The sequence below is a fragment of the Sminthopsis crassicaudata genome, chromosome 1, assembly GCF_048593235.1.
Source record: "Sminthopsis crassicaudata isolate SCR6 chromosome 1, ASM4859323v1, whole genome shotgun sequence".
Classification (NCBI taxonomy): Eukaryota; Metazoa; Chordata; class Mammalia; order Dasyuromorphia; family Dasyuridae; genus Sminthopsis; species Sminthopsis crassicaudata.
In genome coordinates, this window is record NC_133617.1 from 340442336 (window position 1) to 340451545 (window position 9210).

The following is a 9210-nucleotide window of genomic DNA, read 5'->3' on the forward strand; positions in this document are numbered from 1 at the left end:
TACTTAGAAGGATAAGAAAGGAAAAAAAATTGATTCCTCTTACTATAGGTTCCTATCACAGAAAGAAGTACATTTTCTCATCATCTATTCATTCGGGAAAGCCCATGTCATTTTTATGTTACAACATTTTGAGTTTTATTGCTGTTATTCTTTTCCTTTATGTTGTCATCGTGAATGTGGTTTTCCTGTTGACATTGTTCTTTAGCTTTCATATATCTCCGAAGTACTTGAACTCATCTTTTCTAGTGATGAGATGTTAAGGAAAACTACCACCTCTGATGTAAGGACTTGCCTATCCCTTTTCAGACCTGGTCATGTACCTTTAGTGTCTATCTGGCACTCAACTCTCATCTGTGGCTCCAAAAAGCTGCAGTACTCAGTGGCTAGTGAAACATCTTTGTAGGCAGGTTCTACAAGATTGAAGATAACTGATAGGCCTCAACCTCACCAATGAATTTGGGATAGTTTCCATACTAAAATCATGTGATGATTTTCCCTGACAGAATGAGTGTATGAAAACAATTTGTTACAATGACCATGAAAGTGGCTGAAGCAAGTTCTATGAAAAACTTTAAGTTTATTCAGACATTTAAGATGCCAAAGTTATCCACTCCCTGCTAAGCCATCAGCAGTTGTTCAAACTTGTGTCTTGCTATGGATTTTGATGACTTTGGAAAAGAGAATAGGGCTGACAACTTGGTGCAATTCTGCCTCTCTTAAATCCAGTTAACCACAAATCAAGACATCATTCCATGATGTCATTGGTCCTCTTTGAAAATAAAGAATGAGAAACAATTATATTTTATTACTTTCTTGTACCAAAAATGTTAACTGTAACAATAAAAGTATCCTATACATGGATCTTTTTTTCCCCTTTGCCTTAGTTGGATCTCCAGATAGGCAACATATATTTTATTATGTTATTTAAGATAATTAAAATTGACTTACAGAATGATTTTATCATTTCACATTTACTTTCTACAGTTCTGCCTAAGTCATTAGTGGCTAATTTTATTTGTCCTTTTTTCTTAATTGGACAGATGTAACATACAATCTCAGTTACTTGGTTCACATTTATCTCATTATTAATGATTTGGAGAAGTGTTCCATGTCACAATATGGCAATTAATAGCTTCCATTTACCTTTTAAGATTTCTTCACTAACTGCTCTTAGTCTTATATGTCTACTTTGCTGTATCTCTTGTAGCTATCACAGATATTTAAGACAAATTTGCAAGCCTAATTTCCAGCTTCCCTTTTTGTATTCAAGTTGTATTGATTTTGTTCATACAAAACTTTTTCAATGTCTTATAATCAAAATTAGTCATTTTATATTTTGTGGATTGCCTCCTTTGTTTTTTTTTTTTTTTTTTTTTTTGTTTTGTTTTGTTTTTGTTTTTGTAAGAATGACATTGTCAACCAGAGCAATAAAAGGTACTTGATTTGCTTTCTACTTTTTATCCTGTCACTTTTATTCCATATTCATGCCACATTCATGCCATATATTGATTTTGATCATAATACAATATTTAACATGGTATGCTGATCTACACCTTATTTCTGCCCAACTACTTTCCAGTTTCCCTCCAGTTTTTTCCAGAAATTTTTTTCTCAAACTACTCATATGCTCCCTTTTACTGAATACTGGGTTATTGAGTCCAATGTTGTCTCATCCTTTCTCATGTAGTTTATTTAGTAGCTTCTTTTATTTATTTTTTTTTCATTTTTTAAATTGGTAACAAGTAGTTTTGAAGACAACAGAGAAAAGCCAGGAAGCTGTTTGAATTCTCCAGAACTGGAATATACATTCCAGAAGGTAAAGACCTTGGGCTACAAAGAAGAATTAATTACCCAACAAAATTGAGCATGATATTTGAAGGGAAATGGTAAATATTCAATGAAATGGAGGCCTTTTAAAATTTCCTGATGAAAAGACTGGATATGAACTTTGTTCTTCAAATTCAAGACACAAGAATTATTAAAAAAACAAAGAAAGAAAATAACAATAACAATATAATATTTAATAAGATCAAATTGTTTATATTCCTATGTGGGAAAATAATATTTGTAACACTTAAACTTTAAAATTTAAAAACCAGATTCTTACAATATGTTGTTAACAAGAAACACATTTGAAGTAGAGAGATACCCAAAAAGTAAAGATAAAAGGCTGGAGCAGAACATATACTACACCTGAAAAAAAAAAAAAGGCAGAGATAGCAATTCTGATGTCCAACAAAACAAAAGCAAAAATATATCTAATCAAAAGAGACAATGGAGGAAATTATATCTTGCTAAAAATACCATCAACAATGAAATAATATCAATATCAAGCATATATGAACCAAGTGAAATAACATCCAAATATTCAAGAGGAGAAGTTAAGTGAATTGCAAGAAGAAATAGACAACAAAAATGTACTAGTGGGGCACTTCAGTCTCCCCTTCTCAGAAATAGATTAATCTCACCACATATTATACAAGAAAGAAGGAAAGGAAGTGAATAGAATTTTAGAAAAATTAAATGTGACCCATTTCTTGAAGAAAATGAATGATGATGAAAAAACATACTTTTTAATGAAAAAGATATGTATTTAGGGAATAAAAACCTCACAATAAATGCAGAAAGAAAATAATATTAAATGTAATCTTTTCAATTGAAGCAATAAAAATTAAAGTAAATAAAGGGCCATCAAAAGATAGAATAAAATGTTATTGGAAGCTAAATAATAAAATCCTAAAGAATGAGTGGGTCAAACAACAAGTCATTGAAACAATAATTTCATCAAAGACAATTACAATAATGACATAACAAATAAAAAGTCATGGAATACAGCAAAAGCTGTTCTTGGGATATCTTATTTCTAAATGTTTCGGAGGGGAATGCCCAGCCTGCAGGCTGTATAAGGCCTATAATATCATTTTTTCTCACGCTGCCAATACAACAACAAGTGAAAATGAGCCAAAAGTTAGGTAACTCTGAGTTCTATGAAGTGATAATCTGGTATGGCCTATGAATGATTTTATAAAACGTATATACCCCTACTGTTATATGATCAATCTGCTAATGGATGCTGGGGATCTAATTCTGACCAGCAGAATAGATCCTTCATGTGAGTGGATGATAATGATAAAAGGAGACTGAGAGGCAGTTGCATTCTCTGATTTCTCTCCTCTTCCTCTTTGCCTCCAATTTATTCATTCACAATACACAAGCAACACTTGAGTCAGATTTGTAATTCCTTCAATGATTCACAGCTGTGGGAGCTTTTGGAGAACTGGTTCCAAAAGTGTGCCCTTCATACTTAGGCATGGTCCTTAACACACTACAATCAAAAAGTGCCAAATGGCACTTGGCAGATTATATGAATAAAATAGAGAAAAGTAAAATCAATGAATTGGGTAAAGAACTTAAAAAGCTAGAAAAACAAACTAAAAATTCCCAATTAAACAACAAATTAGAAATTTTGAAGCTCAAAAAAGAGATTAATAAAACTGAAAGAACACTGTTGAACTAAAAATGAAACTAAGTGCTGGTTTTATGGAGGGGGAACAACCTAATGATAAACCTTTGATTAACTTGATTTAAAAAAATATGAAATCAAGTGACCAACATAAATATTAAAAAGAGTAAATTTATGAATTCATTAATGTCAATAATTAGGTATTAATTTCTTAAACTGCATGTCACAAAATTTGACAATCTCCCAATTAACAGAAGAGTAAAAATACTTAATTCCATTTAAGAAAATAAAGAAATTGAACAATCTATCAGTTAACTCCTAAAGAAAAAAAAAACTCTAGAGCCAGGTGGATTTGCAAGTAAATTTTACCAGATATCAAAGAAAAATAAATTGTAATATGATTTTTTTTTGGAAAAATAGGCAAAGAACAAGTTCTACCACATTTTTTTAGCAACTAAACATGGTGCTGATACCTAAACCAAGAAGAGCCAAAACAAAGAAATACTATTATAAACCAATTCCCCTAATATAAATGCAAAATGTTTAAACAAAATATTGGCAAAATGATAACAGCAATTTATCATGAGGATAATGTAAGATCATCAGATAGATTTTATATCAGGAATGCAGGGATGGCTTAATATTGGGGAAATTATCAGCATAATTGACCATATCAAGATCAAAATCAACAGAAATTATATGATTATCTCAATAGATAAAGAAAAAGCTTTTAAGAAAATGCAATAGGAATTCCTATTAAAATTAATACAGAGTAACAGAATAAATGCAGCTTTTCTTGAAATAGTAAGTAATATCTATTTAAAATCATCAGCAAGCATTCTATGTAATAGAGAGATGTTTGAAGAATTACAAGTATTATTATGGGTAAAACAAGAATGCTCACTATCACTGCTATTATTTTGTATTATCCTAGAAATATTAGCTTTAGCAATAAGAGAAGAAAATACATTGAAGGAATTAAAATAGGAAATCATAAGAGAGCTATCATTCTTTGCAGATGATATGATGATAGAGAATTCTAGAGAAACAACTTGGAAACTATTGAATTAATTAACAATTTTAGCAAAGTTACAGGATATTAAACAGCTTATATAAATCATTAGCTTCTTATATATTACCAACAAAACTCGGCAGAAGAGATATAAAAGTAAATTCCATTTAAAATGAAAATATACATCATTATAAATTATTTTTGAAGCTACCTGCCAAGATAAACCAAGGAAATCAATAAACACAATTACAAAACACTTTTCACAGAAAGTTTGAGATAAACAATTAGAAAAAAAAGCCAGTTTCTCATGTTCAAGTAATTTAAACTAATATAATAAAAATGATAATTTTGTTTGAATTAATTAATTTATTTAATGCCAAAATAAACTACCAAAAAACTATTTTATAGAGTTAGAAAAACAAAAATAAAATTAATATGGTGGAAAAAAATTCAGAAATATCAGGTAAATTAATGGAATTTTGAAAGTCCAAAGGAAGACAGCCTAGCAAATCTAAATCTATATTACAAAGCAACAACCATCAAAAGTATGTGGTGGTAGGAAACAGAAGGGTAGATCAGTAAGTAAATTAGGTAAGAAGATGCTGTGGTGAAAGACCATAGTAACCTACTGTTTGATAAATCCAAAAACTTCAACTAGTTGGAGAAGAACTCAATATTTGACAAAAATCTCCTAGGAAAACTAGAAAGTAATATGGCAGAAAATAGGCATAGATCAACATCTCATACCATATGCCAAGATAAGGTCAAAATTGATACATAATTGAATATAAATAGCGATACCATAAACAAATAAGGTAAACAGGGAACAATTCACCTCTCAGATCTATGGAGAAAGGAAAACTTTATGATTAAACAAGCAAGAGAGAATACTGAGAATGCAAAACACAGATCTTTTTTGTGATATTCAATTTAAAAATTTTTGCACAAACAAAACCAAGGCAACCAAGGAAAGAAAGCAGAAAGTTGGAAAACAATCATATCTGATAGAGGCCTCATATCTCAGATAGAGAACTGAGTCAAATTTATAAGGATACAACTCATTTCTTGATTTACATGTAGTCAAAATATATTTACAGGTGGTTTTCAAATGGAGAAATTAAAACTATCTCTAGTCACATGACAAAATGCTCTAAATAATTATTGTTTAGAAAAATGCAAATTAAAACAATTCTGAATTGCCACCTCATGCTTATCAGATTGTCTAATATGACATAAAAAGCAAATGCTAAATGTTGGAGAAGATGTGGAAAAATCAGGGCTTAATTCATTGTTTGTGGAGCTGTTAACTGATCCAGTCATTCTGGAGAATAAAACTGTGTATATGCTTTGATCTATTGATATCATTACTATATCTGCATCTTAAAGACATCATAAAAAGATAAAAGGACTTGCATGTACAAAAATGTTTCTAGCAGCTCTTTATGTGGTGGAAAAGATAATTATGAGAATGACTATCAATTAGAGAATGGTTGAACAACTTGTGGTATAGAAATGTAATGAAATAATAATATACTATGAGAAATGATGAGCAGATGGATTTCAGAAAAACCTGGAAAGTCATATAAATTGATGCTGAGTGAAATGAGCAGAACCAGAAGAACACTGTATGTAATAATAGTAACATTGTATGATGATCAACAATAATTGACTTAGCTATTCTCTATAATGCAATAATTCAAGATAATTCCAAAAGACTCATGAAGGAAAATGCTATCCACATGCTAGAGAGAACAGTGAAGTCTGAATGAAGTTAAAAACATCTGCAATTCTTCTATACATATTGCCACAATTATCATGGCGCAGAAGAAAAATCAGATCAAAAAGGAAAATAATGAAAAAGGAAGCAAAAGTCAAGCAAACAATAATAAAAAAGGTGAAAATAGAAAGTAGTAAACCACCTGCTCTCATTCTTGTCTTCTTGAATTCATTAAAGTTTTTTACCAGATGAAGACAGAAGATCATATATAAGTCAAATAAACAAATTAACAAATATTTCTTAACTGCCTGTTATGTTTTAGACCCTATGCTAAGTGTTTGGAATTTAAAAAGAGGCAAAAACTATCCTATGTTCTCAAGGAGCTCACAGTTCAATGGTGAAAATATTATGCAAATAACTACTTCCTACAGGGTCAATTGGAGGTAGTCTCAGAAGAAAGGTTGCAACTGTAACATTTTAGTCTTTCTAGAGGTTACTAGTTTTGGATGCCATAGTTTTATAGCATACATACTAGAATTTCTTAAAAAATGAATAAAAATTATATAAGCAGTAATTTCTAAATGATACCCTACAAACAGTAAGGCTCTCTACAGGATGATAAATAGTAAAAATCGACTCCTGTTTTGCTATGTTTCTCCATGACCCTAGCAGATCAATCAAGTGACCATTTGAGCTTGGATGTCAAAAAATTTCTTCTGGGTGAGTTAAAAGTCTTTTATTTAATAATATCCTTAATAAATAACTTTTTGAAATTTGCTATAATTATGTAACACGTGGAAATGAGATCAGCATGATATACAGTATTCACATTCTTGAGCATTGCTAAGGGGATAATTTACATTCCATCAATGTGTAAACTGAAAAAAGGAATAACTATTCACATTTGTAGTTCTTTAAGTATTACAAAACATTATCATTATAACAACCCTATTTGGTAGGTAGTATAAATATTATTATGCCCACTTTACAGAAGAAGAAAGTGAGGTTCGAAGACTTACTGACATATCTATTGTTATAGAGTATGTCACACTCTCTTGGAGAACATGTTAGAATAAGTTTCTAGGTCCCTTGTCTATTCAATGTTTATGCTACCAACTTAATAATTCTGTCAAAGGGGGGAAAATAGGAATACTCTTTTATGATCTTTCTGTGATGAACCTATTTCCTTCCTTCATGATACTATCTTTTTATGTGTTTGATAATACATTCCAGAATTTTCTCAGGAATAAAAATCAAGGTCAGTGGTCTATAATTTACTGAATATATCTCCCACTCTTTTTTGAAACTGAGAACATCTTTATCCTTCTCCAATCATATAGTCCCTCTTCTATTATCTATCACTATAAGTGTGTTGATGGTAAATTTTTTATGGTTCCTTTTGTGTTAAGAATATTCAAGAACACAAATCTTTCTTTTTTTTATCCTGAGACCTGGATAAAGCCAAAACAATAGTTTAGAATTTAAGCATTCAACAATATTTCAACCATCAAAAAATAAAACTCTAATACCAAAGGATGGAAGAAAGATTTCTCTTCAGCATGATGAGGTGGGCTGAATCCAAAGCCCCCTGGAGTGCCACAGGCAGAAAGGATGGTGGTTATTTATTCATCCAATAAATTAGGAAGCACAGAATTCAGGAGGCATATTGCTCATTTCTGGACTGGCATAAGGTCCTTATCCAAATGCTTCTCCATTTCAATGAGCAGCTTCACACCATCTACCACCATCTGCACTAGCTCTACTTTTGAGAAGCCCAGTTGATCAGCTTAGGAGATGTCAAAGATACTACCCACAACTGCTGTGTCTACACCCCCCATCTCCTTTTCTGGAGCATCAGCTTCTTCAGCACCTCACCAAACTACTCATGCTTGTCCAGGTCGGGCAGTTTGATGTGGACAATTGCATGTAAAGTTGTGACCAGATTGTAGTGGCATGTCAGGATGTAGCCCAAGTGGGGATTCCAAATGAACTTCTAGTTGTTGGTATTAAAAAGGATTTCAGTCTGAGTGAGCCCCATATAGAAATGTGTGAACATTTCCTTCATGTTACCTCCCTTCTTCATGGAAATAACTCTCAGGTGATCTTCCTCATTGATCCACACCAGAAAGGTGTTGTTGTCATTGTATCAAATGCCCCTGCCATCAGGCCAGTCTCAGGCCATGCCAGATGCCAAGAGAAAGGTAGAGACAGGCTTGTTGAAGAGGCAGAGGTCATCAAACAGCTGCTATTGTTCCTACTCAGTCATGTTCTTCAAAGCATTTACTTCCTATTCAGGTCACCTTCCAGGCTGACCAGAGCTTCCACAGAGAACTTCTCTATGACACAGCAATCACTCCAGCTATAATGTGGAGGCATATAGAATCCCAAAACACTCAGCCAGTTCAAATATGATAACTCAACACATAGTTAGGATCCAGGTAATCACCACCCTGCAGATTGTCAGGGTTAAGATCATCAGTCTTATGTTCATCAGAAAGTTTGTAGCCTCTATGGTGGTCCTGAATAATAGGATCAAACAATTCCTGGAACACATCATAGCTCTCTTCATCTCTAGTCACACAGCCCACAGTCATGATGAATGGAAGCCTTGGATTGTCCACCCCAGTGTGGATAACATCATCTAGGATGAAGCAGCTGGATGTAACCTTATCTCAGAGTTTTTCATAGAGATCTGGTGTCAGCACATTAGCCATGTGGTTATGGTGCAAAGAGATGTTGAAGTATTCCTCCTCAGCAGGGTAGAAGGACTTCAGAATGTTGTGGCTACTGGAGAATGGCATGATGGCAGGAGGTGAGAGTGCTCCAGCAGGTTGCAGAAGAAATAAAGTTCAGAAGATGCTGCTGCTTTTGGTATGATCTCAGGCCATTAGCCTGAACTCAGTCACGAAGTCTATAACTTAAATCTCTTAAGGGGAAATTCAATGCTCCCTATTTTCCTATTAATCTTGAGTGATTATATTAGCTATTTTAGTTATAACTCTTCTCTTCCAGATACAT

At 32.5% G+C, this 9210-nt stretch overlaps 1 pseudogene; it reads right to left on the bottom strand.

The window, feature by feature from the left end:
- Positions 1–7862: 7862 nt before the first annotated feature.
- Positions 7863–8993, bottom strand: LOC141554211 (creatine kinase B-type pseudogene; annotated as a pseudogene).
- Between the last annotated feature and the right edge of the window lie 217 nt (positions 8994–9210).